Raw genomic sequence first — 25,147 nt, 5'->3', positions numbered from 1 at the left:
TTTTCCCAAGGGTTACAGAAGAAATTGGACCCAAAAAGTTGTTTTCCAGTTTCTCCTGAGTACGCTGATACCCCATATGTGGGGGTAAACCACTGTTTGGGCACATGCCGAGGCTCGGAAGTGAAGTAGTGACGTTTTGAAATGCAGCCTTTGATGGAATGCTCTGTGGGCGTCACGTTGCGTTTGCAGAGCCCCTGATGTGGCTTAACAGTAGAAACCCCCCACAAGTGACCCCATTTTGGAAACTAGACCCCGAAAGGAACTTATCTAGATGTGTGGTGAGCACTTTGAACCCCCAAGCGCTTCATAGAAGTTTATAATGCAGAGCCGTGAAAATAATAAATACGTTTTCTTTCCTCAAAAATAATTATTTAGCCCAGAATTTTTTAATTTTCCCAAGGGTAACAGGAGAAATTTGACCCCAATATTTGTTTTCCAGTTTCTCCTGAGTACGGTGATACCCCATATGTGGGGGTAAACTACTGTTTGGGCACATGCCGGGGCTTGGAATTGAAGTAGTGACGTTTTGAAATGCAGACTTTGATGGAATGCTCTGCGGGCGTCACGTTGCGTTTGCAGAGCCCCTGATGTGCCTAAACAGTAGAAACCCCCCACAAGTGACCCCATTTTGGAAACTAGACCCCGAAAGGAACTTATCTAGATGTGCGGTGAGCACTTTGAATCCCCAAGTGCTTCACAGACGTTTACAACGCAGAGCCGTGAAAATAAAAAATCATTTTTCTTTCCTCAAAAATTATGTTTTAGCAAGCATTTTTTTAGATTCACAAGGGTAACAGGAAAAATTGGACCCCAGTTATTGTTGCGCAGTTTGTCCTGAGTATGCTGGTACCCCATATGTGGGGGTAAACCACTGTTTGGGCACACGTCAGGGCTCGGAAGTGAGGGAGCACCATTTGACTTTTTGAATACGAGATTGGCTGGAATCAATGGTGGCGCCATGTTGCGTTTGGAGACCCCTGATGTGCCTAAACAGTGGTAACCCCTCAATTCTAACTCCAACACTAACCCCACCACACCCCTAACCCTAATCCCAACTGTAGCCACAACCCTAATTCCAACCCTAACCACAACCCTAATTCCAACCCTAACCCTAAGGCTATGTGCCCACGTTGCGGATTCGTGTGAGATATTTCCGCACCATTTTTGAAAAATCCGCGGGTAAAAAGCACTGGGTTTTACCTGCGGATTTTCCGCGGATTTCCAGTGTTTTTTGTGCGGATTTCACCTGCGGATTCCTATTGAGGAACAGGTGTAAAACGCTGCGGAATCCGCACAAAGAATTGACATGCTGCGGAAAATACAACGCAGCGTTTCCGCGCGGTATTTTCCGCACCATGGGCACAGCGGATTTGGTTTTTCATATGTTTACATGGTACTGTAAACCTGATGGAACACTGCTGCGAATCCGCAGCGGCCAATCCACTGCGGATCCGCAGCCAAATCCGCACCGTGTGCACATAGCCTAATTCTAAAGGTATGTGCACACGCTGCGGAAAACGCTGCGGATCCGCAGCAGTTTCCCATGAGTTTACAGTTCAATGTAAACCTACGGGAAACAAAAATCGCTGTACACATGCTGCGGAAAAACTGCACGGAAACGCAGCGGTTTACATTCCGCAGCATGTCACTTCTTTGTGCTGATTCCGCAGCGGTTTTACAACTGCTCCAATAGAAAATCGCAGTTGTAAAACCGCAGTGAAATGCGCAGAAAAAAACGCGGTAAATCCGCCATAAATCCGCAGCGGTTTAGCACTGCGGATTTATCAAATCCGCAGCGGAAAAATCCGCAGAGGACCAGAATACGTGTGCACATACCGAAACCCTAACCCTAGCCCTAACCCTAACCCTACCCCTAACCCTACCCCTAGCCCTAACCCTAGCCCTAACCCTACCCCTAACCCTAACCCTACCCCTAACCCTACCCCTAACCCTAACCCTACCCCTAACCCTACCCCTAACCCTACCCCTAACCCTAACCCTAACCCTATTCTAACATTAGTGGAAAAAAAAATGTCTTTATTTTTTTCTTGTCCCTACCTATGGGGGTGACAAAGGGTCATTTATTATTTTTTTTATTTTGATCACTGAGATATAATCTATCTCAGTGATCAAAATGCACTTTGGAACGAATCTGCCGGCCGGCATATTCGGCGGGCGCACTGCGCATGCGCCCGCCATTTTGGAAGATGGCGGCGCCCAGGGAGAAGACGGACGGGACCCCGGCTGGATCGGTAAGTATGATGGGGTGGGGGGGACCACGGGGGGGGGGGATCGGAGCACGGGGGGGAATCGGAGCGCGGGAGGGGTGGAACGGAGCACGGGGGGCGTGGAACGGAGCACGGGGGGGCTGGAATGGAGCACGGGGGGGGTGGAACGGAGCACCGGGGGGGGTGGATCGGAGTGCAGGGGGGGTGATTGGAGCACGGGGGGGTGATTGGAGCACGGGGGGAGCGGACAAGAGCACGGGGGGAGCGGAGCCCTGTACTGAGGGAAGCCGAAGCAGTGTACCGGCCAGATCAGGGGGCTGGGGGGGCGATCGGTGGGGTGGGGTGGGGGCACATTAGTATTTCCAGCCATGGCCGATGATATTTCAGCATCGGCCATGGCTGGATTGTAATATTTCACCAGTTATAATAGGTGAAATATTACAAATCGCTCTGATTGGCAGTTTCACTTTCAACAGCCAATCAGAGCGATCGTAGCCACGAGGGGGTGAAGCCACCCCCCCTGGGCTAAACTACCACTTGTAAGGACTGGCGGAACGCACCAAGAGAGATGTAATGGATGCGTTCGCAGTCCGGGGTCCACCGTGCAGGTGAAACCTGCTGCTAGGACATGACAGACGATATGGCGGTACTCATAAGTATACACGCGTGGGTTAAACCTCACCCAGCGTGAAGAAAGCGATCCTGTTGCGTCACAGGATCGCGGTACCGCACATAGAGCGCGAGCAAGTGGTCAGCGAACTAGACCCCAACAGGGATAGTAGTTCGATTAGACCCTTGCTGGCACTACACCACAACTGGGTGTGAAAAGTATATACAATAGAGGCACCGAAGTGCAAACTGTGCCGTGCTGGCAGGCACCACTAAGTACCCAGACATGGGTCAGGAAGCGCACACAGGCGCGTGGCGCCGCACTGGCGGTCACAGCAGAGGACGCTGACACGTGTGTGACACGTTGAGTGTTAAGTCGGGCGCTAGATAGCAGCCATACACCATACGCGAACAATCATACAGTAGGGTAGGGGTATTTAAAGGACGACTTGCACTCACAACAAACACACGTATAAAGTTGTACACTAGCGCATGGCCGTGCGGTCATGCGCAGTTTATATAGCTGCAGGACAGGAAGCGGCCACAGAAACTTTGCCCTTCCAAGACCTGCCAAGAGGACCAGTAGAATGCGCTGCAGAGTCTGAGCACATGACCCTCGATCTCCAACGGGAGATCTTGCCCTGGGCATGCTCAGTGTGCGCAGACAAGGACTTAGTCCCAGAGAAGTCCACTCGCTGCTGACCAGTATTGGCTTTAAAGGCAGAAGCTGGAGAAGCAGCAGTAACTCTTCTCACAGAGTCAGACTGAGCGAGACGCTGGGATCGACGTCCCTGCTGAGCAGGCTCCACTGCGGCTGGAGGAGAATGGGAGACCGCAGCGGAGACGGATCGAGATTCCCCCTGTGCAGCAGAGGAAACTCGACTCCTAACATTACCCCCCCTCCTTGGGCCTCGCTACGTTCGAAGGCAGCAATGAGCTGTGGGGCCCGAATGTTTTCAGCAGGCTCCCATGACCTGTTCTCTGGACCATAACCCTTCCAATCCACCAGATAGAACTTTTTGCCGCGTACCACCTTACACCCCAAAATAGCATTCCCCTCGTAATCGTCCGTAGACGAACCCGATGTCCCGGCAGATGACTCGGAAAACCGGGACATGTATACGGGTTTCAAGAGGGACACATGAAAGGTGTCGGTGATACCCAAGCGTGGAGGAAGAGCCAGGCGGTAGACCACAGGATTAACCTGTTCGAGAACCTTGAAGGGACCCAAGTAGCGAGGAGCAAACTTAGTGGACTCAACTCGCAGCCTGATGTTACGGGCGGAGAGCCACACCAAGTCGCCAGGGACAAAAGTCGGAGCAGGGCGCCGATGAACATCGGCGGAGGACCTCATTCTCTCCTTGGAGGCCCGAATGGCATCCTGCGTGCGATCCCAAATGTCCCGTGCCTCCACAGCCCAGTCTGCCACCCTGGGATCAGCGGAAGACACAGGCATGGGCACAGGAACACGCGGATGCTGGCCGTAATTTAAGAGGAATGGAGTCTGACCGGTGGAGTCGGCTACGGCATTGTTAAGTGCAAACTCTGCCCACGGTAGCAAGGATGCCCAGTCATCCTGTCTGGCAGAAACAAAATGTCGCAGATATGTGACCAAGGTCTGGTTGGCCCTTTCTACCAACCCATTCGTCTCGGGATGATATGCCGAAGAGAGATTTAACTCAATACTGAGTAAACGACATAGCTCCCTCCAGAATCGAGACGCAAACTGGGGACCCCGGTCACTAACAATTTTGTCTGGCATACCGTGTAAGCGAAAGATATGCTTGATAAACAAGACAGCCAACGCCCGTGCAGATGGTAGCCGTGGAAGAGGCACCAAATGCACCATTTTGGAGAAATGGTCGGTGATCACCCAGATAATGGTGCAATTACGAGACTTGGGTAAGCCCACCACAAAGTCCATCCCGACCATCTCCCAGGGCCTGTCAGCCACGGGCAGAGGGTAAAGCAAACCAGCTGGCCGTTGCCGAGGAGTCTTGTTCCTGGCGCAAGAAACACACGCCCGAACGTACTCCGCGACATCACGAGCCATATGCGGCCACCAGTATGTCCTCGCCAGTAACTCAGATGTCCTTTTAGTACCAAAATGTCCACCCACCCTGGACGAGTGCGCCCAAGAGAGAACCTCCGGCCGCAAACTAGATGGAACAAAAGTCTTGCCCGGGGGCACAGACTCCAGCGAAACCGGGGCCACGGTTCTCAAACTCTCGGTGGGGACAATAAGCCGAGGCTCCTCCTCCTCCTCCACAGATGACACAACGGAGCGAGAGAGAGCATCGGCCCGAATGTTCTTCTCCCCAGAAAGGAAATGGAGGGTGAAATGAAACCGGGAGAAGAACAAGGACCATCTGGCCTGGCGAGAATTCAACCGCTGAGCTGTCTGCAGATACACCAAATTTTTGTGATCTGTGAAGACTTGGAAGGGAAAATGTGCTCCCTCCAAGAGATGTCTCCACTCCGAGAAAGCCAACTTCATGGCTAGCAACTCCCTGTCCCCGATGGAATAATTCCTCTCTGCTGGTGCGAAGGTCTTGGAGAAAAAGAAGCAAGGATGCTTCCGACCTTGAGCATCCTTTTGGAAGAGGACTGCTCCAGCACCAACAGAAGAGGCATCCACCTCCATGATAAATGGCTTATCAACATCGGGGCGATGAAGTATGGGAGCGCTAGTGAAGTGTGACTTTATAGAGATAAAGCCCTTGGAGACCTCCTCAGACCACAATTTAGGATTTGCCCCCTTCTTGGTGAGGGCAACCAAGGGAGCTACCAAAGTTGAGAAATGCGGGATGAACTGGCGATAATAATTGATGAACCCCATAAAGCGCTGCACCGCTTTAAGAGAATGAGGTTCCTGCCAGTCCATCACAGCCTGTAGTTTGGCAGGATCCATAGCCAATCCCTGGGCTGAGATGATGTAGCCTAGGAAAGGTAAGGACTCCTGCTCAAACATGCACTTCTCCAACTTGGCATAGAGGGAGTTTGCCCGTAGGAGGTCGAAGACTTTGCAAACATCTCTCCGGTGGGAGTCAATATCTGGAGAGTAGATGAGAATATCATCCAGATAGACTACGACCGAGGTGGAAAGCATATCCCGGAAGATATCGTTCACAAAGTCTTGGAAAACGGCTGGGGCATTACAGAGCCCAAAGGGCATCACCAGATATTCATAGTGCCCATCCCTGGTGTTAAAAGCCGTCTTCCATTCGTCCCCCTCACGGATGCGAATCAGGTTGTAAGCACCCCGCAGATCTAATTTAGTAAATACCCTTGCTCCCCGAAGCCTATCGAACAGTTCAGATATCAAAGGCAAAGGGTATTTATTCTTAACGGTGATGGCGTTAAGACCCCTGTAGTCTATGCATGGACGCAATTCCCCACTCTTCTTCTGCACGAAGAAGAATCCTGCCCCAGCAGGTGACACTGACTTCCTGATGAACCCTCTTGCCAGATTTTCCTGTATGTACTGTGACATTGCCTCCGTCTCCGGGAGAGATAGCGGATAGACTCGACCCCGGGGAGGCTCAGCACCAGGCAAGAGGTCAATAGGACAGTCATAGGGGCGATGGGGCGGAAGGGCCTCCGCCGCCTTTTTGGAGAATACGTCTGCATATGACCAATACTGCTTGGGGAGAGAGGATAGATCTGCGGATACCTCAGTAGTAGCAACCTGAATGCACTCCCTCTGACACCTACCCCCACAAGATTCACCCCAACCCAGAATTCTGCCTGAGGACCACTCGATATGAGGAGAGTGGTACCGTAGCCAAGGTATTCCCAACAGGATCTCATCAATTCCTTCCGGAATGACGAGCAGAGAAATTATCTCCTGATGAGATGGCGACATGGACAGAGTAAAAGGGATGGTCTGGTGTGTTATCTGTGAGGGCAATGTCGACCCATTCACCACTCGCACCGTTACTGGTTGAGCAAGCATAACCAAGGGTATTGCGTGACGTTGGGCGAAGGCAGAAGACATAAAGTTGCCCTCCGCCCCAGAATCCACGCAGAGCTCTACCGAGTGGGAAAATGAGCCAATAGTAATTGTCCCCTTAAAGGACAACTTAGAGGCAAACGTCGCCGTGTCTAGTGTACCTCCACCAACTACCACTAGACGCTGACGTTTCCTCGACCGCTGAGGACATCTGGTGGCTAGATGTCCTGACTGCTGGCAAACATGACAGACCCTGAGTGCACAAGCGGTCCGGGACTTAGATCCTGCTTGTGACACCTCCCTGGCCTCATGTGACTCAGGAACCAGGACTGGAAATTCAAGAGGTTTGGCAAAAGTAGGAGCCAGCCGAAACCTCTGCCTACACTGGGCTCGCTCTAACCTCCGCTCGTTAAAACGGAGGTCAATTCGAGTGGAGACAGTTATTAACTCCTCCAGTGTGGCAGGAATCTCCCTAGTGGCCAGAGCGTCCTTTACGTGGTCAGCCAAGCCCCTCCAAAATATGGGGATAAGAGCTTTATCCGACCAATCCAGCTCAGATGCTTAGGTGCGGAATTGGACGGCAAAATGACTGACCAAGGACTCACCCTGAGTTAATGCCAGCAATTGGAGCACAGTATCATGGGTGACTTGAGGTCCTAAAAAGACCTGTTTCAGAGTGCTCAGAAACAGCGGAGCACTCTGCACCACATGATCGCCACGCTCCCACAGCGGCGTAGCCCATTCCAACGCCCTGTCCGACAATAGAGACAAAATAAATCCCACCTTAGCCCGCTCTGTGGGAAAACGTGTAGCCAGGAACTCGAGATGAATAGAGCACTGACTCACAAATCCCCTACAAAACTTGCTATCACCAGAAAATTTTTCTGGCAGCGGGAGGTGAGATAATGTCGGAACAGGGGTGGCAATGGACATAGTAGCTGCAGCCACGCTGGCAGCCTGTACAGCTACTGCAGTAACATCCACAGCTGAGGTCGCGCTCTCGAGAGCCGCCAACCTACCCTCCAGCTGCTGGATATGCCGCAGAGATTGCTGTATGTCTGTCATCACTAGCCAGACCCTGGCGCTAGTGTAATGTAAGGACTGGCGGAACGCACCAAGAGAGATGTAATGGATGCGTTCGCAGTCCGGGGTCCACCGTGCAGGTGAAACCTGCTGCTAGGACATGACAGACGATATGGCGGTACTCATAAGTATACACGCGTGGGTTAAACCTCACCCAGCGTGAAGAAAGCGATCCTGTTGCGTCACAGGATCGCGGTACCGCACATAGAGCACGAGCAAGTGGTCAGCGAACTAGACCCCAACAGGGATAGTAGTTCGATTAGACCCTTGCTGGCACTACACCACAACTGGGTGTGAAAAGTATATACAGTGGGGCAAAAAAGTATTTAGTCAGTCAGCAATAGTGCAAGTTCCACCACTTAAAAAGATGAGAGGCGTCTGTAATTTACATCATAGGTAGAATTCAACTATGGGAGACAAACTGAGAAAAAAAAATCCAGAAAATCACATTGTCTGTTTTTTTAACATTTTTTTTGCATATTATGGTGGAAAATAAGTATTTGGTCAGAAACAAACAATCAAGATTTCTGGCTCTTACAGACCTGTAACTTCTTCTTTAAGAGTCTCCTCTTTCCTCCACTCATTACCTGTAGTAATGGCACCTGTTTAAACTTGTTATCAGTATAAAAAGACACCTGTGCACACCCTCAAACAGTCTGACTCCAAACTCCACTATGGTGAAGACCAAAGAGCTGTCAAAGGACACCAGAAACAAAATTGTAGCCCTGCACCAGGCTGGGAAGACTGAATCTGCAATAGCCAACCAGCTTGGAGTGAAGAAATCAACAGTGGGAGCAATAATTAGAAAATGGAAGACATACAAGACCACTGATAATCTCCCTCGATCTGGGGCTCCACGCAAAATCCCACCCCGTGGGGTCAGAATGATCACAAGAACGGTGAGCAAAAATCCCAGAACCACGCGGGGGGACCTAGTGAATGAACTGCAGAGAGCTGGGACCAATGTAACAAGGCCTACCATAAGTAACACACTACGCCACCATGGACTCAGATCCTGCAGTGCCAGATGTGTCCCACTGCTTAAGCCAGTACATGTCCGGGCCCGTCTGAAGTTTGCTAGAGAGCATTTGGATGATCCAGAGGAGTTTTGGGAGAATGTCCTATGGTCTGATGAAACCAAACTGGAACTGTTTGGTAGAAACACAACTTGTCGTGTTTGGAGGAAAAAGAATACTGAGTTGCATCCATCAAACACCATACCTACTGTAAAGCATGGTGGTGGAAACATCATGCTTTGGGGCTGTTTCTCTGCAAAGGGGCCAGGACGACTGATCCGGGTACATGAAAGAATGAATGGGGCCATGTATCGTGAGATTTTGAGTGCAAACCTCCTTCCATCAGCAAGGGCATTGAGGATGAAACGTGGCTGGGTCTTTCAACATGACAATGATCCAAAGCACACCGCCAGGGCAACGAAGGAGTGGCTTCGTAAGAAGCATTTCAAGGTCCTGGAGTGGCCTAGCCAGTCTCCAGATCTCAACCCTATAGAAAACCTTTGGAGGGAATTGAAAGTCCGTGTTGCCAAGCGAAAAGCCAAAAACATCACTGCTCTAGAGGAGATCTGCATGGAGGAATGGGCCAACATACCAACAACAGTGTGTGGCAACCTTGTGAAGACTTACAGAAAATGTTTGACCTTTGTCATTGCCAACAAAGGATATATTACAAAGTATTGAGATGAAATTTTGTTTCTGACCAAATACTTATTTTCCACCATAATATGCAAATAAAATGTTAAAAAAACAGACATTGTGATTTTCTGGATTTTTTTTTCTCAGTTTGTCTCCCATAGTTGAGGTCTACCTATGATGTAAATTACCGACGCCTCTCATCTTTTTAAGTGGTGGAACTTGCACTATTGCTAACTGACTAAATACTTTTTTGCCCCACTGTACAATAGAGGCACCGAAGTGCAAACTGTGCCGTGCTGGCAGGCACCACTAAGTACCCAGACATGGGTCAGGAAGCGCACACAGGCGCGTGGCGCCGCACTGGCGGTCACAGCAGAGGACGCTGACACGTGTGTGACACGTTGAGTGTTAAGTCGGGCGCTAGATAGCAGCCATACACCATACGCGAACAATCATACAGTAGGGTAGGGGTATTTAAAGGACGACTTGCACTCACAACAAACACACGTATAAAGTTGTACACTAGCGCATGGCCGTGCGGTCATGCGCAGTTTATATAGCTGCAGGACAGGAAGCGGCCACAGAAACTTTGCCCTTCCAAGACCTGCCAAGAGGACCAATAGAATGCGCTGCAGAGTCTGAGCACATGACCCTCGATCTCCAACGGGAGATCTTGCCCTGGGCATGCTCAGTGTGCGCAGACAAGGACTTAGTCCCAGAGAAGTCCACTCGCTGCTGACCAGTATTGGCTTTAAAGGCAGAAGCTGGAGAAGCAGCAGTAACTCTTCTCACAGAGTCAGACTGAGCGAGACGCTGGGATCGACGTCCCTGCTGAGCAGGCTCCACTGCGGCTGGAGGAGAATGGGAGACCGCAGCGGAGACGGATCGAGATTCCCCCTGTGCAGCAGAGGAAACTCGACTCCTAACACCACTCCCCCTGTCCCTGCAGATCGGGTGAAATGGGAGTTAACCCTTTCACCCGATCTGCAGGGACGCGATCTTTCCATGACGCCACATAGGCGTCATGGGTCGGATTGGCACCGACTTTCATGACGCCTACGTGGCGTCATGGGTCGGGAAGGGGTTAATGGCTAACTGAGAAGATGGTAAGAAATTGCAAGCTTTCGAGACTACACAGGTCTCTTCATCAGGCAAAGACTAAAACAAATTCTGAAGAATCACATATTTATGCACAACATAGTATAGGAAAAAAAAAAAAAAAGAGGGGAAAAAAAACCATGGATAAGCCACGTGACATGAAGCAGAATTACCATGGGTGATGAACAGTTACGTCCATAATATACGCCCAATATTTATGGACGTAACTGTTTATCACCCATGGTAATTCTGCTTCATGTCACCTGGCTTATCCATGGTTTTTTTTGTCCCCTCTTTTTTTTTTTCCCCTATACTATGTTGTGCATAAATATGTGATTCTTCAGAATTTGTTTTAGTCTTTGCCTGATGAAGAGACCTGTGTAGTCTCGAAAGCTTGCAATTTGTTACCATCTTTTCAGTTAGCCATTAAAAGGTATCAACCATTGAAGACTCTCAATTCTAAATATTTTTATAAAATTTGTTTTTTTTTTGCAACTGCTATTGCAGTTTCATATATCTAATAACTGTTGGATACAGTAATATTTCTGCCTTTAAATGAGGTTTATTGTACTAACAGAAAATGTGCAATCTGCATTCAAACTAAATTTGACAGGTGCATAAGTATGGGCACCCTTATCATTTTCTTGTTTTAAATACTCCTAACCTACTTTTTACTGACTTTTTTTGGTTTTCTAACCTCATTGAGCTTTGAACTTCATAGCCAGGTGTATGCAATCATGAGAAAAGCTACTTAAAGTGGCCATTTGCAAGTTGTTCTCCTGTTTGAATCTCCTCTGAAGAGTGGCATCATGGGCTCCTCAAAACCACTGTCTAATGATCTGAAAACAAAGATTATTCAACATAGTTGTTCAGGGGAAGGATACAAAAAGCTGTCTCAGAGATTTACCTGTCAATTTCCACTGTGAGGAACATAGTAAGGAAATGGAAGAACACAAGTACAGTTCTTGCTAAGGCCAGAAGTAGCAGGCCAAGAAAAACATCAGAAAGGCAGAGAAGAAGAATGGTGAGATCAGTCAAGGACAATCCTCAGACCACCTCCAGAGAGCTGCAGCATCAACTTGCTGCAGATGGTGTCACTGTGCATCGGTCAACTCTACAACGCACTTTGCACAAGGAGAAGCTGTATGGGAAAGCGATGCAAAAGAAGCCGTTTCTGCAAGCACGCCACAAACAGAGTCGGCTGAGGTATGCAAAAGCACATTTGGAGAAGCCAATGTCTTTTTGGAAGAAGGTCCTGTGGACTGATGAAACCAAGATTGAGTTGTTTGGTCATACAAAAAGGCGTTATGCATGGCGGCCAAAAACACAGCATTCCAAGAAAAACACTTGCTACCCACAGTAAAATTTGGTGGAGGTTCCATCATGCTTTGGGGCTGTGTGGCCAATGCCGACACCGGGAATCTTGTTAAAGTTGAGGGACACATGGATTCCTCTCAGTATCAGCAGATTCTTGACAATAATGTTCATGAATCAGTGACAAAGTTGAAGTTACGCAGGGGATGGATCTTTCAGCAAGACAATGATCCAAAACACCGCTCCAAATCTACTCAGGCATTCATGCAGAGGAACAATTACACTGTTCTGAAATGGCCATCCCAGTCCCCAGACCTGAATATCATTGAACATCTGTGGGATCATTTGAAGAGGGCTGTCCGTGCTCGGCGACCATCAAACTTAACTGAACTGGAATTGTTTTGTAAAGAGGAATGGTCAAAAATACCTTCATCCAGGATCCAGGAACTCATTAAAAGCTACAGGAAGCGACTAGAGGCTGTTATTTTTGCAAAAGGAAGATCTACTAAATATATACACATATAATATGGCCATCGGACGGAGATAACAGACTGTTTCACTATGTGGCCTGTATTTTTAAAAATTTTCAAAGCAGAAAATACTGAGACTGAAAAATGGAATGTATGTCTGAAAAGACAAGATTTGAAGACCACTGATAGACCAGATGTGTGACTGAGATAACAGACTGTTTCAATATGTGGGATGTATTTTTAAAAATCTTAAAAAACAAAAAATACTGTATACACCTAGGGTATCAGACCAAAAACTGAAATGTATGTCTGAAAAGACAAGATTTGAAGACCACACATAGACCAGACATGTGATCTAGTGGTGGAGAATGAGGAGACATAAGATAAATCATACTGAAATAAAAAATAAATGAAACATGTGAATCCACCTATGAAAGAAACTAACAAAAGGGAGGGGTGAACACAGGTTCATAAATATGAAGTCAGAATGTGTCCAATGAGTTTGTCCCTAGCAACAGCTCAGAGACAGGGATTTAAATAAAAATATAATATAAAACTCTTTGAATAAGTTTCTATTTTAGAGTATACACTAGCTCATTAGATGACTGTCAAGAGATAGGAAAAATGGAAAATATAAGAATAAATGGGAAGAAGATATGTACGTCTCCTTTTTAAGAAATTTCCCCCTGGGGGAGTAACATTTCTTTTGGTCTCAAATTGGTAACAGACATCATAAAAAACCCCTTGCACTTGTGAAGCAGCACAGAACACATTAAACATGGTGGAGAATGAGGAAACATTGATGAAGGCCTTATTAAAAACTAGGCCCAATACACACTAGTGCGTGGTTTGTGGACGAAGTAAAAGATGAACAGACGAGCCATGTCCCGGGCCCAAGGCCGAGCTCGTGTGCAGTAGCAAGCCCCACAAAGACCACCTGGGCAGGTACAGCAGCCACAAGGACCCCAGCCAGCAGTCAGACCACCTCAGCCCCAAGGACCCCAGCCAGCAGTCAGACCACCGCAGCCCCAAGGAGTCTGGGCAGCAGTCAAACCACCACAGCCCCAAGGCGCATGGGCAGCAGTCAGACCTCCATGGTGCGAGGATATTTACAGGCCTTCCAGCAGAACATTATGGACCACTTCGAGATGGTTGTCTGTATCTTGTCCAGCATTAATAAGATGAAATACGACGCCATCAAGAAGCACCTGTGCGTGGAGTTCCCCATCCCCAGTCAGTGCGTGATTGCCAGGACCTTGAGCAAACCCCAGACTGTCCTCTTTGTCTGCACCAAAATTGCCTTACAGATGAACTGCAAGTTAGAAGGAGAGCTGTGGACCGTGGAGATGCCACTGGAAAAAATGATAACCATTGGGAATGATTGCTACCATGACACCCTGCAGGGGAGGAGATCTATTGCTGGCTTTATTGCTAGCACGAATAAGCAAATGGCTAGCTGGTTTTCCCAATGCGTCATCCAGGATCAGAGACAAGAGATTGTCGATGGCCTGAAAGTTTGTATGCAAGCGGCGCTGCATGCATGGAGCAAGACTTACATAGGCCTGTAGCACCACATCATCATCTACAGAGACGGAGAAGGCAACGGGCAGATGAAAACCTTAGTGAACTACGAGATCCCACAGTTCATGGACTGCATCAAGTCTGCTAAACAAGATTACAGCCCAAGAGTAACCGTGGTGGTGGTGAAGAAAAAAATACATGCCAGATTCTTTGCCAATATGGGCGGCCGGCTCCAGAATCCACCACCGGGAACAATAGTTGATAGTGAAGTCACCAGACCTGAATGGTATGACTTCATCATCAGCCAGTCTGTTGCCACTTCTGTTGCTTCCAGTTACTGACTGATGTGTTCATTTCACAGATGGAGGCTGAAGAGGAGGAGGAGAAGATGCAGGAGTGGTAGACTGTGGGGACAACCCTGATTGACGTAGGGCCCGCAATCCTTGGCGTGGGGAGGATGTGTTCCATCCCAAGGTCTTACTGGGTCCCGGCTTCCACTATGTAAACCTAGTGTGCCGTCAGTGAGATGTACCATCCCTGCCCACAAGCACTTGTCCACGTGTCCGTGGTTAGGTGGACTTTCCCTGTAACAGCATTGTTGAGGGCACGGGTAATGTTGTGGGACACATGCTGGTGTAATGCCGGTATGGCACACCAGGAGAAATAGTGGTGACTGGGGACCGAGTACCTTGGGATGGCTGCCGCCATCAGGTTGCGGAAAGCTTCCGCCTCAGTGAGCATAAAAGGCAGCATTTCGAATGCAAGCAGATGAGAAATGTTAGAATTTAGTACTATGGGGCATTGCCTGGGTATTTCTGCTTGCGTTCCAATGACTGGGGTATAGACAACTGAAGGCTGTGCTGGGATAAGGACTTGGGCGGGCTTGATGATGGTGCTGCTTGACTGTGGGCAATAACAGGTGCAGGGCCAGAAGCATCTTCACATGCACGGTGGACTGGGGATTGGCTTCTACACAAAACAGTGGAAGAAGCAGTGGTGTCACCTGCAGACAGTGTTCCTGGAGCCCGGGGGTTCAGTCGGGTGCTTTGCTGCCATGTGCCTCATCATGCTGGTGGTGGTCAGGCTGGTAGTTTTGCTAACTCTGCTGATGTGGGCATGGCAGGTGCTGCAAATGGCCTGTTTGGGGTTATCAGCAGTCTTTAAAAAATAACCAGACTCGGGAAGATCTAACAGTTGGAATGGCAACTTCCCTCTTGTTGGTGTTACGGGGAACGGATGCATGCCTTATGTCTGTGGCCACCACACTGCTTCTTGCTGCCTGTTGGGGTGATATACCTCCTTCCCCATGTGTGCTGCTGTCCTGGCTCTGCATGTGCTCTGCCAGGTTGGGTCAGTCTCTATGTCATCCACCATCTCGTCTTCCACATCCGCACCCTGCTCCTCCTCCTGACTTTCTGGCAATTGTGGCTCATCATCGTCCACCTCTTGTGACACTTTCTCACCATCACCTTCGTGTGACCGTGGCTGTTCAAAGCTTTAGGCATCGCTACATGCGATCTCATCTGGCCCCACTTCAAGATGACCGGCCGAGAGTCCGGTATCTTTATTGGGAAAACTGAACAGCTCTTTAGAGTGTCCAAGTGTGGGATCAGTTGTCTCAGGGCACTCGGCATGGTGGGAGGAAGGAGGATCAGGATGAAGAATATCCGGTCCACACTCACGGCTACTCAGATATGACCGTGTGGAAGATATGGTGGTGGTGACGGCTAAGTGACTGGAAGCATTATCCGCTATCCAACCAACAACCGTTTCACACTGCTATGGCTTCAATAGTGGTGTGCTGCAGTCCCCTAGAAACTGGGACAGGAAGGTCAAGCGAGAAGATGTGGGTCTTTGTTGTGGACCACTTTCAGCTTGGCCACGGCCTCTGCATGCACCATCAGCATCACATCTGCTTCCCCATACCTTTCCCCTTGCCTACCCATTTTAATCAGTATGCTTGCGAAGCTACGATTTTTCCACCACAGATACACCAGGCCTCAGCCTGACATAACAGACTGTATACATTTTGAGGGGGGGTTGGTGATTAAAAAAAAAAGAAAAAGTAGAACAAGGCTAGGACACAGACCTATGCTACATATGCCTGCGAAGCTACGATTTTTCCAACACAGATACACCAGGCGTCAGACTGACAGAACAAACTATTTACATTTTTGGGGGAATTTGGTGAATTTTTGAAAAAAAATATAAAGGAGTGGAACAAGGCTAGCATACCGAACTATGCAACTTATGCCTGCAAAGCTACGATTTTTCCACCACACATACACCAGCCGTCAGCCTGAGATAACAGACTGATCTAAATGTGGCGTTGATCTTTTTGGGCACAACTAAATTGTGTCAATAAGTTGGCTATGACACAAAATAAAATTTTGGGGTGCACTCACATCTGATGCCTGGGACACAAAAAAAAATTCATAGATTTGCACCCTCTTCAATTACAATGACCTGGCTGTAGTCTGCAGCGTGACCAAACAAATAAATGTAGAAATAAGGGGGCTATGGACTGCTTTAGAATAAAAGGTGCGGGTATAAGGTTTAGTAAAAATAAAATATAATTGCCACAGATAACTCCAGCTAGGTATATATTAAATAAGCAGCAGCATACAGTAATAGAGCTTTTGGAGGTATGCAGTGAGAGCTATGTGCTCACATACAGTGCCTGCAGGCCTTGCACTGATGTGGATATGTGCATGCAGCGCCCCAGAGTCCTGGTTCTTTGCAGTAATGTTATTCTTCCACCAGGGGGAGTGATGTTACGTCTGAAGGCAATGAAGGAGATCTTCTGTTCAGGTATCACAGCCACACACACACTTCACACGCCAGTCCACCAGGGGGAGTTAAGGGTTGTATCTATTAGGCCACTCCTCACATTAGGGTAAAACTGGAGGGTTGGTGAGGAAGTTAGTCAGAGCCAGAACGAGAAGTCTGAGGAGAGTTCTGGGCTGGGGACCGACGAGGAAAGGTCTCCCGGTCGAGCTGGCTAGGGTGATCTCTAGTCAGATCCAGACTGAAGTCTGAGGAGGGAGAAGGACACGGAGCTGCGCCTGCAACCCATGCAGCAGCATCCTTAGAAAGGACAAGAAAGGAATTGTGCTGTAGTGAGTGAGAAAAGAAGTCATAGCAACAGGAGAGAAACATCAGTGGGAGACCAGCTAGAAGCAGGCTGCCTCCATCTGAAGCGCAGATCCGGTGGCCAGAATACTGAGGGAGTAAAGAGCTCTATGCCGTTACTTCAGTGTTATGATCTGGTGATTAAGGAGCGACATGCGTCTAGCTCTGAGCAGGTGGCAACTATACTGACCGCAGTCCCTAAGCTCAACACAAAACTAGAAGTAGCCGTGGAATGCTCCTAACTCTGCCTAGGCATCTCGTCACAGCCTAAGAGCTAACTACCCCTAAAGATAGAAGCAGGAAAACTATCTTGCCTCAGAGAAAATCCCCAAAGGATAGATTAGCCCCCCACAAATAATGACTGTGAGAGGAGAAGGAAATGATATACGTAGTATGAAACAAGATTTAGCACAGGAGGCCACTTCTAGCTAGATCGAAATAGTACAGGACAGAACGCTGTGCGGTCAGTAATAAAAACTAGAAAAAGTCCACCGCAGAGAAATGCAAAAATCTCCACACCTGACTAAAGGTGTGGAGGGCAAACTCTGCTGCCCAGAGCTTCCAGCTTAGCTGAATAGATCCATACTTAAAAGCTGGACAAATGAACAAAAACAAAGAAAGTGCTGAACAACAAAGTCCACAACAAGTGAACCGCAAAAGGACAAGCAAGGACTTAGCTTTGATGAACTGGTCAGAGTGTCAGGAAAATCCTAAGAGCAATGACTCCAGGCAGGAACAATTGACAACTGGCATTGAATGAGGGATAAGGCCAGACTAATATAGCCGAGCCAGAAAGACAATCAGTGAAAACAGCTGCTGAAGCTAAATCCAAGAAGCAGCCATACCACTCAAAACCACAGGAGGGAGCCCAAGAGCAGAACTCACAAAAATGCTACTTACAACCACCGGAGGGAGCCCAAGAGCAGAATTCACAACACTTCAGAGACTGGCAGGACAGTTAATTCCAAGTTGGCTGTCCGATCTTTATACCTAAGAAGACACGGTGGCAACTTGTGGGGGTCGGGGCGTCTCTAGGGTCCCTATAAACAAGCCTCAGGCCATCAGGCGTACGGGTTTTGTCCTATCCGTACCATCTGGGGGACAGAGAGGAGTAACAACAGTGAGGACCTTATGGTAGCTTATGCAAGTAGGGACCTACTGAGTTACTGTGCGCTAGGGGAAGGCTATTGAATTCCTCCTGGATAAGGGGACTCTGGATATTGCCTTCAGACCGGCCGGACTCTGCCTACCCTGTGGTCCCTACCCTGGACTGTGGATGCTGAAGCCTTCAGTAAAGGTAAAGAGACTGCGCCCTTATGTCCTCGTTATTCAGTGCGCTTTGCACCATCCACCATCTACACTCTGGGAAGCCCTGGGGACATACTTCACCTGTGGGAAGATATACCATCTAGCTGCCATAACATCACCCCAGCGGACCCCTAAGCAGTGTCGGTCACCCTGACCGAATACCACAGGTTGCGTCACGAACATAATCCCTTTTAAAGACCTTTCCCCCCTTATTCTACGGACATCCCGAGGGCCACGGACCGGGTCAGCCACCGTGACATCCCCCCTTGAGAACCGAAGGGCCCGGTACCGAGTTCCCCATTGCCCTACTCTGGGGGCGATCCATGCACATAGACTCCCCTGCCTACCTAGCGCTGCAATCTCCGGACCCCCAAATTAGCCCTAAAAAGGACTTTTGGTTTCTCAGGAGTTGTGGAATGAACAGTTGCAGACCTACACTAACTATTAAAAGGACGATTCTGACCCTATCTCAGCAGCAGCTCTCCGTACACTTGCTAAGTCCGGAGCAGAATGCGGCGAGCAGGGCGGCGTCAGTATATACATACATACATACACAGTACAGAGCAAAAGTTTTGACACACCTTCTCATTTAAAGATTTTTCTGTATTTTCATGACTATGAAAATTGTAAAAATCACACTGAAGGCATCAAAACTATGAATTAACACATGTGAAATTATATACGTAACAAAAAAGTGTGAAACAACTGAAAATATGTCTTATATTCTAGTTTCTTCAAAGTAGCCACCTTTTGCTTTGATGACTGCTTTGCACACTCTTGGCATTCTCTTGATGAGCTTCAAGAGGTAGTCACCGGGAATGGTTTTCACTTCACAGGTGTGCCTTGTCAGGTTTAATAAGTGCCTTATAAATGGGGTTGGGACCATCAGTTGTGTTGTGCAGAAGTCTGGTGGATACACAGCTGATAGTCCTACCGAAGAGACTGTTAGAATTTGTATTATGGCAAGAAAAAAGCAGCTAAGTAAAGAAAAACGAGTGGCCTCATTACTTTAAGAAATGAAGGTCAGTCAGTCCGAAAAATTGGGAAAACTTTGAAAGTATCCTCAAGTGCAGTTGCAAAAACCATCAAGCGCTACAAAGAAACTGGCTCACATGAGGACTGCCCCAGGAAATGAAGACCAAGAGTCACCTCTGCTTCTGAGGATAAGCTTATCCAAGTCACCAGCCTCAGAAATCACAGGATAACAGCAGCTCAGATTAGAGACCGGGTCAATGCCACACAGAGTTCTAGCAGCAGACACATCTCTACACCAACTGTTAAGAGGAGACTTTGTGCAGCAGGCCTTCATGGTAAAATAGCTGCTAGCAAACCATTGCTAAGGACAGGCAACAAGCAGAAGAGACTTGTTTAGGCTAAAGAACACAAGGAATGGACAATAGACCAGTGGAAATCTGTGCTTTGGTCTGATGAGTCCAAATTTGAGATCTTTGGTTTTCAACCACCGTGTCTTTGGGCGACGCAGAAAAGGTGAACGGTTGGACGCTACAAGCCTGGTTCCCACCGTGAAGCATGGAGGAGGAGGTGTGATGGTGTGGGGGTGCTTTGCTGGTGACACTGTGGGGGATTTATTCAAAATTGAAGGCATTCTGAACCAGCAAGGCTACCACAGCATCGTGCAGCGATGGCATGGTATTCCATCCGGTTTGCATTTAGTTGGACCATCATTTATTTGTCAACAGGACAAAGACACCAAACACACCTCCAGGCTGTGTAAGGGCTATTTGACTAAGAAGGAGAGTGATGGTATGCTATGCCAGATGACCTGGCCTCCACAGTCACCAGACCTGAACCCAGTCGAGATGGTTTGGAGTGAGCTGGACCGCAGAGTGAAGGCAAAAGGGCCAACAAGTGCTAAGCATCTCTGGGAACTCCTTCAAGATTGTTGGAAGACCATTTCAGGTGACTACCTCTTGAAGCTCATCAAGAGAATGCCAAGAGTGTGCAAAGCAGTCATCAAAGCAAAAGGTGGCTACTTTGAAGATCCTAGAATATAAGACATTTTTTCAGTTGTTGCACACTTTTCTGTTAAGTATATAATTCCACATGTGTTAATTCATAGTTTTGATGCCTTCAGTGTGAATTTACAATTTTCATAGTTATGAAAATACCGAAAAATCTTTAAATGAGAAGTTGTGTGCAAACTTATGCTCTGTATATCGTATATAGTCGAGTATAAGCTGAGTTTTTCAGCACATTTTTTTGTGCTGAAAATGCCCCCCTCAGCTTATACTTCAGTGAGGTGTCCAGAACATTGAGGGGCAGTAGCAGAGCAGTGGGACACAGGAGGCAGGAGCCGGCTGCTGGAGCTAACTCCTGTTCCTGCTGTTGAAGAGAAATGAATATTCACTGCGCTGGCAATGAATATTTATTTCTCTGTAATAGCGTGCACAGTGTCAGAGCCATAGCAGCCTACTCCTGCAGCTGCCGGGTGGTCACATGTGCCACTACTTTAGAGAAATGAATATTCACCTCTCTCCACTCCCATGGGCATGGAGAGAGGTGAATATTCATTTCTCTTAAGTAGCGGCACACTTGACCACTCAGCGGTTGATACTGTGCGTGCTACTTAATACTTACTGCCCTCAACGCACATGGTTCTGGCGTGGGGTGCGGTGAGTATTCCGGCAGCTGTGCTCTGCTAGTGAGCAGCGCATGAAGTCCCTGTCTTGCACTGGTTACAAGAATAAAGCAGCTGCTGGCACCAGAGCAAGACACTGTGAGGGAGCGCAGAAAGGTAAGTGTAATAGTTTAATTTTTTGTAAAGTTTTTTGATGGAGGCCAATCTGACAAGGATAAGAATGGGGTCATGCATACACAGATAGGTATGGAGCCATACATGCAAGGACAGAGATGGAGTCAAGCATACAAGGTTAGGGATGGAACCATGCATACAAGGATATGGATGGGACCATGCATACAAGTATAGGGATGGAGCCATGCATTCAAGGATAGGGATGGGGCCATGCATAGCAGGATAAGGATGGAGCCAGGCATACAAGAATAGGGATGTGAGCCAATCATACCAGGATAGGGATGACTAGCCTTGCATACAAGGCATTATGAGCCATGCGGACAAGGATAGGGATGAGGAGTGTTATGGTCTGGTGATTAAGAAGCGACATGCGACTAGCTCTGAGCAGGTGGTAACTATACTGACCGCAGTCCCTAAGCTCGACACAACACTAGAAGTAGCCGTGGAATGCTCCTAACTCTGCCTAGGCATCTCGTCACAGCCTAAGAGCTAACTACCCCTAAAGATAGAAGCAGGAAGACTATCTTGCCTCAGAGAAAATCCCCAAAGGATAGATTAGCCCCCCACAAGTAATGACTGTGAGAGGAGAAGGAAATGACATACGTAGTATGAAACAAGATTAAGCACAGGAGGCCACTTCTAGCTAGATCGAAATAGTACAGGACAGAACGCTGTGCGGTCAGTAATAAAAACTAGAAAAAGTCCACCGCAGAGGAATGCAAAAATCTCCACACCTGACTAAAGGTGTGGAGGGCAAACTCTGCTGCCCAGAGCTTCCAGCCTAGCTGAATAGATCCATACTGATAAGCTGGACAAATGAACAAAACATAGAAAGTGCTGAACAACAAAGTCCACAACAAGTGAACTGCAAAAGGACAAGCAAGGACTTAGCTTTTGCTGAACTGGTCAGAGTGTCAGGAAAATCCTAAGAGCAATGACTCCAGGCAGGAACAATTGACAACTGGCATTGAATGAGGGATAAGGCCAGACTAATATAACCGAGCCAGAAAGACGATCAGTGAAAACAGCTGCTGAAACTAAATCCAAGAAGCAGCCATACCACTCAAAACCACAGGAGGGAGCCCAAGAGCAGAACTCACAAAAATGCTACTTACAACCACCGGAGGAAGCCCAAGAGCGGAATTCACAACAGTACCCCCCCCTTGAGGAGGGGTCACCGAACCCTCACCAGAGCCCCCAGGCCGATCAGGACGAGGCAAATGAAAAGCACGAACCAAATCGGCGGCATGAACATCGGAGGCAACAACCCAAGAATTATCCTCCTGGCCATAACCCTTCCACTTGACAAGATACTGAAACTTCCGCCTCAAAAAACGAGAATCCAAAATTTTCTCAACCACATATTCCAACTCCCCCTCAACCAACACCGGGGCAGGAGGATCAACAGATGGAACAACGGGCACCACATATCTCCGCAACAAAGATCTATGGAAAACATTGTGGATGGCAAAAGAGGCTGGAAGGGCCAAATGAAAAGACACAGGATTGATAATCTCAGAAATCTTATAAGGACCAATAAACCGAGGCTTGAACTTAGGGGAAGAAACCTTCATAGGAACATGACGAGAGGACAACCAGACCAAATCCCCCACACGAAGCCGAGGACCAACACACCGACGGCGGTTAGCAAAACGCTGAGCCTTTTCCTGGGATAATACCCATCCTAGCACAAAAGGCCCGCCAAAACCTGGAAACAAGCTGGGAACCTCTGTCAGACACAATATTCTCCGGAATGCCATGCAAATGAACCACATGTTTAAAAAACAATGGAACCAAATCAGAGGAGGAAGGCAATTTAGGCAAAGGTACCAAATGGACCATTTTAGAGAACCGGTCACAAACCACCCAGATAACAGACATCCTCTGGGACACAGGAAGATCCGAAATAAAATCCATGGAAATATGCGTCCAAGGCCTCTCCGGGACAGGCAAAGGCAAAAGCAACCCACTAGCACGGGAACAGCAAGGCTTAGCCCGGGCACAAGTCCCACAGGACTGCACAAAAGAACGCACATCCCGCGACAAGGAAGGCCACCAAAAGGACCTAGCAACCAAATCTCTGGTACCAAAAATCCCAGAATGACCGGCCAACACAGAACAATGGACCTCAGAAATTACCTTACTTGTCCATCTATCAGGAACAAACAGCTTTCCCACAGGACAGCGGTCAGGTTTATCAGCCTGAAACTCCCGAAGCACCCGCCGCAAATCAGGGGAGATGGCAGACAGAATCACCCCTTCCCTAAGAATGCCAACCGGCTCAAGGACTCCAGGAGAATCCAGCATAAAACTCCTAGAGAGGGCATCCGCTTTAACATTCTTAGATCCTGGAAGATACGAGACCACAAAATCAAAACGGGAGAAAAACAGGGACCACCGAGCCTGTCTAGGGTTCAGCCGCTTGGCTGACTCAATGTAAATCAGATTCTTATGATCGGTCAAGACCACAATGCGATACTTGGCTCCCTCAAGCCAATGTCGCCACTCCTCAAATGCCCACTTCATAGCCAACAACTCCCGATTGCCAACATCATAATTGCATTCCGCAGGCGAAAACTTTCTGGAAAAGAAGGCACATGGCTTCATCAAGGAACCATCAGAATTCCTCTGTGACAAAACGGCCCCTGCCCCAATCTCAGAAGCGTCAACCTCAACGTGAAAGGGAAGAGAAACATCCGGCTGACGCAAGACAGTGGTAGAAGTAAATCGGCGGTTAAGCTCCTGAAAGGCCTCAACAGCCTCAGAGGACCAATTAGTCACATCAGCGCCTTTCTTCGTCAAATCGGTCAGGGGTTTAACCACACTAGAGAATTTGGCAATGAAACGGCGATAAAAATTAGCAAAGCCCAAAAATTTCTGAAGGCTCTTCACAGATGTGGGTTGAATCCAGTCATGAATGGCTTGGACCTTAACAGGATCCATTTCTATAGACGAAGGGGAAAAAATAAACCCCAAAAAAGAGACCTTCTGAACTCCAAATAGGCACTTAGACCCCTTCACAAATAGAGCATTATCACGAAGGATCTGGAATACCATCCTGATCTGCTTCACATGAGACTCCCAATCATTGGAAAAAATCAAAATATCATCCAAATACACAATCAAGAATTTGTCAAGATAATTGCGGAAAATATCATGCATAAAGGACTGAAATACAGAAGGAGCATTAGAAAGCCCGAAAGGCATCACCAGGTATTCAAAATGGCCTTCGGGCATATTAAATGCAGTTTTCCATTCGTCACCCTGTTTAATACGAAAAAGATTATATGCCCCTCGAAGGTCAATCTTGGTAAACCAACTAGCCCCCTTAATCCTAGCAAACAAATCAGAGAGCAAAGGTAAAGGGTATTGGAATTTGACCGTGATCTTATTAAGAAGGCGATAATCAATACAGGGTCTTAAGGAGCCATCCTTCTTGGCAACAAAAAAGAATCCCACTCCCATTGGTAACAAAGACGGCCGAATATGCCCCTTCTCTAAAGACTCCTTAACATAGCTCCGCATGGCGGCATGCTCTGGCACAGACAGATTGAAAAGTCGGCCCTTAGGGAACTTACAGCCAGGAATCAAGTCAATAGCACAATCACAGTCCCTATGTGGAGGAAAGGAACTGGACTTGGGCTCATCGAATACATCCTGGAAATCTAACAAAAATTCAGGAACATCAGAAGAGGGGGAAGAGGAAATTGACATTAAAGGAACGTCACTATGTACCCCTTGACAACCCCAACTAGTCACAGACATTGATTTCCAATCCAGCACTGGATTGTGTACTTGTAACCATGGAAAACCCAGTACAACAACATCATGTAAATTATGCAACACCAGAAAACGGCAATCTTCCTGATGTGCAGGAGCTATGCACATAGTCAGCTGAGTCCAATACTGAGGTTTATTCTTGGCCAATGGTGTAGCATCAATACCCCTCAAGGGTATGGGACTCTGCAAAGGCTGCAAAGAAAAACCACAGCGCCTAGCGAATTCTA

The 25,147-nt window shown here is 48.0% G+C and overlaps 1 pseudogene; it reads left to right on the top strand.

Moving 5' to 3' along the window:
* The first annotated feature begins 13,479 nt into the window (after positions 1-13,479).
* Positions 13,480-14,268, top strand: LOC138643380 (piwi-like protein 1; annotated as a pseudogene).
* The last annotated feature ends 10,879 nt before the right edge of the window (positions 14,269-25,147 follow it).

The sequence above is a fragment of the Ranitomeya imitator genome, chromosome 6 (genome assembly GCF_032444005.1).
Source record: "Ranitomeya imitator isolate aRanImi1 chromosome 6, aRanImi1.pri, whole genome shotgun sequence".
Taxonomy (NCBI): domain Eukaryota; kingdom Metazoa; phylum Chordata; class Amphibia; order Anura; family Dendrobatidae; genus Ranitomeya; species Ranitomeya imitator.
This window is presented reverse-complemented; position numbering and strand designations above follow the sequence as displayed.